Below are 6692 nucleotides of genomic sequence, written 5' to 3' on the forward strand. Positions count from 1 at the left end.
ATAGTACAGTCATAGCACATACACATGTTAGCAAATACTTTCTGTAAAGTATTTCAATAGCAACATAATACCCTTAAACAAGTAGCAGATTATTATCCTAATAAAACATAGCAAACAGCAAACAAAACAATTTAAATTAGTAGCTTGTGTTGAAAAGATTTAACTTGTTATTCCAGAACCTAGTACTACAAATGAAGCACAATAAAAACACATATTTTGCTTTGGCAAAAACACAATATCAATAAAGTTCCTTTGACTTTGATACAATGCTTTTCATTGCCCAATCTGAGTGGATACCTGATCTGAGTAGCGCATGCGTTTGTGATTTGGTTGGGATTACCCATCGGTCAGGCGTTAGAACATGACCTACGCAAATGCGCTAGCCAGGTTGGATGCTAATTAGGTTACACAGGCTTACTAACTAGCTAACTTACTGTCTATGTGGCTTAATTCACTGGCCAGCTAACTACCTTAATTCAACTTGAACAAAACTCAGTCAAATGAAGAATTGCTGTAACCAAAACAAGCCAAAAATTGCAGGTATAACACATATACTTAAGTACCAAGTTAACTACCTATCACAGCAAACTTAGCGAACAAACGTTGTATAGACTGACCTTTAAGTTGTCACTCTTGGCTGTTCAAATTTTAATTGTGCAAAAAATTTGAAATGTCATAATGTTCATTATAAAGATACACATCCGCAGGGTTCTCCTTTATTTGCTGTGTCATTACAAATAGCCTATACTAGCTAATATAGCAGACAATGTTAAAACAAAGTGAGTTGCTTTGCTAACTGATGTCTTTATCAAAGGTTGTATAGACTAAACTTTAAGTTGTCCTTTATGGCTTTTCAAATGCTAACTTTTTTTTTTATTAAAAGAATTAAAAATATCATGATGTTCATTAAAAAATATGCATCCACAGTGTTCTCCTTTATTTGCTATGCCTTGGCAAACAGACTAACTAGCTAACATAGCAGACAACACAATGTTAAAATATGAAAACACGTTAACTGACCTATTTATCAAAAGTACAGACTGAGCTTCATGTAGTCTGTACTGGCTGTTGAAATTACAATATTTTTTAAAAAACATTATGTTGCTTCTAAAACACACGACCACAGGGATTCCCAATAATGTAGCCTAGCCTCTAGCCGCTGTAGCATTGTGACTCTTGTTTTCTTGGCAAAATTGCATTTTTAAACTAGTTTGAAATCAATTAGAAGTAAAATTTTATTTGGCAAAACTACCTTCATATGAGGCATTCACTTTACAAAACAGGTTTCATGATGTTTTACCTTCCTTTCAATGCTACACGTATGCTAAATGTCAATGTACATTTATCGTGCTGGTGTTTTATGTGCTATATGATCTTTGATGGAAAAGAAATGCGCCTTAAGATACCCGTTGGTTTAATACAGGTAAATTGAAAACTTCGCAGACAGGTATGACTCTTCACATAGAGGAAAGATTGTGTAATTTCATTAATAGCCTACAAACTATTTTTACACCTGGTGAGTGCTTTAAATCCTAAAAACCCATCTTAGGTGTTTGAAGGATATCATGGGAGCTTTATCTAGCTTCTCTAGAGTCCTGGAAAAGCAATTTTGAGAGAGAACAGAATGTACCATATTCTTGACCCGTCTGCCTCAGATGCTTGCTGTATATGGAACTGAATACTGGACGTGAATTGTATCATTCTCTGTGTCAACTTGTTAGATGGCAGTTGCTGTAGTGGAGTGGTGAGAGCGGCACATATGCATTATAGGAGAAAATTGTGAAATGACAGATTCCGGGTGTGATACTGAGGGAATGACTAACTAATAGGAGGGGTGCTCCAGGCTGTTAGCTTTGAAAAGCAGTTTGCACATTACTTTATCTTGTCAATCAGATTCCTGGAATGGAAGAGGTGACTGATAACTTGAATTAATTATTTTCTTATTGCATGCATGTGTTAATTCATGTTAATTTATGTCCCTTACAGGCCCAAGCCAGAATATCCAGAGTAAAGCGCCACCTCTGGCACCCAGATCACCACACCACTCTCTTTGCATATATTTATATCAAATGAAAGACTTTTTTTTAATCCTGTTGGAACAAGGAATGGCTGCCAAATTTGATTTTTAAATGTACTTTTAAGCTGTTCATGGTTTACGTTTGCATTTTTTTCTGAACAACTGAACAACATGGAGCAGTATTTACGGCTATGATGGGATTTGAAAGTTACAGATTATTTTTTATAAGTAAATCCTACCCCTTAAAACACATCCCCTTTCTTAAAAACACAGTTAAATAATAAAGCACAAGGTCAACACTCACATCCCCTCGACATTCTCTCATACTGCGTATACTCTCTTTTTATTTTAATTATGTAGCGGATCATCAAAAGCGAGGTTTACATTCATAAATACATCTTTTTTTTTACTGCGTTGGATCACCCACAAGACCAGCGGCAATTCCGCAGAATGCACAGAGCACGCTTTAAACAATTGCATTTCGCTAAACATCTTTAAACATTTTGACAAATTTAACTTCCCCTGAACACAGAGGATAAGAGGAAAAACATTTCTCTGATGAGAACAGAAACAGCAAGAAGTTCTAACAAGGAAAAGCCTGCCAGGTGGCGAACTGGCTGCACCAACAGAACGCACAATCTGTCTGCTTCTCCTTCCAAACCATTGACAGCTGCCATCACCAGCCTTGCACACTCGCACTCAGTGGCTCCTCAGCTCCCTGCCCATCCCTCTTTAGTGTTTCCTGCTAACCTCAGAGACAGGGTCACCTGGCCCCCTAGTTGCCCGTCTGTGGGGCCCTGCTGGCCCCCTGGAGACCTGCCTGCATGGGGATGCATGGCTAACAGAGGTCTAGCAAATCCTCTTTAATATGCAAACCAAGGGGCTATTCCTTTGACCTGAGACCACAGCTTTTCTAACAGTGAAATCCAAAAATATTCAAGTGATGTACAACGATGAGATTTGATGAGCAGTTTTTGATCTGCTGGTTATTTGATACTGACTATTATCAGAGACAAATGGTACCATATTCAGGTATTCAGACAATTTCAGTTCAATTAAAGTAATGTGCAGCATGATTGAATCAGATTATGTTCTGTTCAACCTATAAGAAAAAATTACAATCTACAGTTTTAACATTTTTGTAAAATTGGAGCAGCATTTCTCCACTGAGTAAAACCTAAGCACACAGATGCACAGAGGCTAAACTGAAGAGTGTTCCACAAAGCTAGCATTGCAACTGGGCTAAAAATAAAACCTGGCAAAGTTATTCTGATCCCTTATTGGTCCCATAGTTTGATTTCACATTTAGCATTTGCATTCCCCTCCGCATAAACATTTCATTCTTCCCCTCCTGCAGTACAATGAGACTTGAGTGACTTTGGCAGCAGATTTTGGATCGGTGCTCCTGAATCCACCAGTGTATGTTATCAGCAGGTAAACAAGCTTTCGAACAAAGCCATAATGGAACTGCAAGCGGCATAAAGAGGCTCATCTCAAAAGCTATACAACCCATCAAAGCTGGTGTCATTTCCTCAATACTGCACTGCAGCTGGAAAATGCATGGCTGTTAGTTACAGTTTAAATCGCCTGTCTATTTTCAGACACTTCAGAACTATTTGTATTGATTATTTACTTGTCAGTAAGCAGCCAGATTACCAAAATAAGACAACAGATTTTAATGTTTACTGGATTCTTTTCCGTTTTTGTTTTGTGGTAGGAAATCAAAAACTGTGTCATGCACTAAATTAATGGGATTTGCACTATAGGGTATTTGAATAATTATTTTCCACTGAAAACGAAATAGTTCTATCTATATTTGGAGGGATTACCGATGGCATTGAACTTAATGTGAAAATAATTTGCCCTTTAAATACGTAGTTAAGTTATATCCTACACTCCCTGCTCAGCAGATGCAATCTTGTTAACCACACGCCTGGATGCTTGTCACCAAACTTTCCACATATTTGCCTTTTGGGTACAGCTCAGATGCACAACTAAACCTACGCACTCTCCTCCCAGTGAGTGGAGAAGCCTCAAAGCTTTCCTTTCATATGCTGCATTATCTCTATGGCGGTAATTATCCATAAAACTATGCCATCAGATGGTGATGATTTCCAATATGAACCCAATAAATGTGTTTAAATTTTGAATTATCATATTTATGTGGATATGTGTTACTAATAGTGATTATGTTCGTCATGTGGGTAGAAAATCAACCATCCTTATATTGCGCATTCTCACATATTTCTCAGACATTTCATCACACATTTAATCTGCCCCTGTCTAAGATTTTCTACTGAACCTGTAGTCAAGGCAGAGAGCGGACAATAACGGATGAGATTATGAAGCATGTCTGTTAAAGCATGTCTGTTTGATCATCATTCTGTTTAGGTGAAGTTCTCTTCTTGGTCTCTTCAGTCCCTGACAGCAGATATATAACCTAATCTCTTTCCCTAACCCTTTTCTTAGGCATGAATAGGGTGGAAATGTGATGGCATTAAGTCGATTTACTCCTTGGTTTGCAGTTTCAGCCTTAATGCCTCTTGGCTCTTCTTCAACACACTCGTTCCATTTAGATTTTGAAAATATAAATGTTATGTTAAGGCTTTCCTATTTATTTTCATTTATCCATCATTTGAAGTTCATGCATATATTTACTCTACAAATAATGCTTGTTTATTTGCAGCTCCGTCTATCTCGCACAGTGTCAGAGATATTGGAAAATCAAATACAACTTGTGTATTATCTTCAAATACAGAGGATATCAGTAACAAAGGGTGAGATCTGAGACTGTATGACATTCTTTGTGAGTTGCCTCTGACATCATTTTGATATTTCACCTTTACCCATCTAAACCTTAATTTAGTGCCTCCAGCATATGTTGACATGCGGAGAAAAGCCATTATAATGTGTCTTTGAATTTCAGCTGATGGCATTTGAAAGCTGCATTAATATACACGTCTTTATGCAATTATTGAAGTGCATTTTTCACGAATTTATGCGTTTGTACATAAAAAAAAAGTTCAGGTTACTTTGGAACTGTTTGCAAGACAGTGATAAAAGAGGTTCATTTGAATGAAATTGTGTTTGAAAATATACTGTTAGTTAAGTTCAATCAATCAAAGTAAATTTTAGGGGAGGGTCTTTTACTCATTAATTACTTTTTTACTACATTTGTCCAAAGGAAACATTAAGTCTACAGTCCTCAGTACATCAACTCTATATGAGAAGCCGTTTTTTTTTGTATAATTTGTTGTTGTCATGTCCATTGAACAGTTATTTATACTAAAACTGTGCTGTTAGGTCTCAAAATCAGTGTCCTCATAAAAAAAAAGGGCTTTTTAAATTTTGTGTCATATGTTTGCATGTGTGTCTGTGTATATGCAGGTTGTTGTGTGTATGTATGTAATACATGCGTAACATGTTTGTGTCCATGACAGTCTGAATTTTTATAGCAATTTTCAGCTTGTATGTGTATTTTTTCCTATCTACTCGTAAAACATCTAATCTCAGACTTTAATAAGTGCTGCATGAAAAAAAAACATTATTAATTAAACAGGTTTGTAACATGTAGTCTTTTTTTTTTATCAGTTGCTGCTTTTCCTGTTGAATTAAATCATATATTCCGGTTGAGATGAATATTACAGAACAAAAGCAGAGATTCACACATTGTAAATTACTATGCATACAGCTTAACAGCAGCTAATTTTATGATACAGTATGATGAGTACTGAAGATAAGCAGTCTAGTGTTGCAGAAAGAAGTTTGACAGTTTTAATGGTGGAACTAGCAAGAGACTACACATGGCAATGTTAAATCCCATTCAGCCTGATGAGTGACTCCCAGCAGCACTGAGCTCAGTGGGGGGTTGTAAACATTTACACTAAGAGCCTGTCCAGTGCACATGGTTGGTGCTTGCCAGCCACCTCGGTATCGAATGTTGTGTTGCATATTTTGTCATTCAGGCCTGTCCCGAAATTGTAGGAATCACACCATCAATTTATGAAGGAGCCATCCAAATGTGACAACAGGCTTATGCTAAATGGAGAAAATAGAGCTAAACATTGTTAAAACACCCCTAGACCCACATGGTAGAGAGTGCTCGGCGGAGAGCTGCTATGCTCCCCGCTGTGAACTGGGAAAGTGATGTTGGTGGGCTTCCTTCTCCATGAGGGCCGCATCGTTCTTGGGCCCCGATTTGAAGCCTTTTTGAAGTCTGTTTCCTGCAGCAGCGTGCCAACATTAATGTTTCCACAAAAGCAAAAATGCTAAATCAAATGAATACACTATACTGTGCTATTCCACACTGACTCTTGAATCCCCCAGAACATTTTAAAAGCATCATTAAAAAGCCGTTTATTATATATGTCCTAAAAGTCAATAATATACATTTTCATGTATTTTATTTCGCAATGACCAGCCATGATAAATGGTTTCTCATCAGTTAATACAGAAAACTCTGCAGGCGTGTGAAGCCATTGCCTACTACTATAGTTAAACTAACTAATGATGCTCAATCAGGGTTAAACAGTTTCCTCATAAACCTGGAGAACTATTAACCCTTAATGAACATACATCACAGCGGTGAGTTCAAAACCGTCATGTACTTTCACTGGCATCCCACATAATTCCCAGATACGGAACAATAATAAGTGGCCATCATAAAACAGCAGAA

Source organism: Chaetodon auriga, chromosome 12, assembly GCF_051107435.1.
Source record: "Chaetodon auriga isolate fChaAug3 chromosome 12, fChaAug3.hap1, whole genome shotgun sequence".
NCBI lineage: Eukaryota > Metazoa > Chordata > Actinopteri > Chaetodontiformes > Chaetodontidae > Chaetodon > Chaetodon auriga.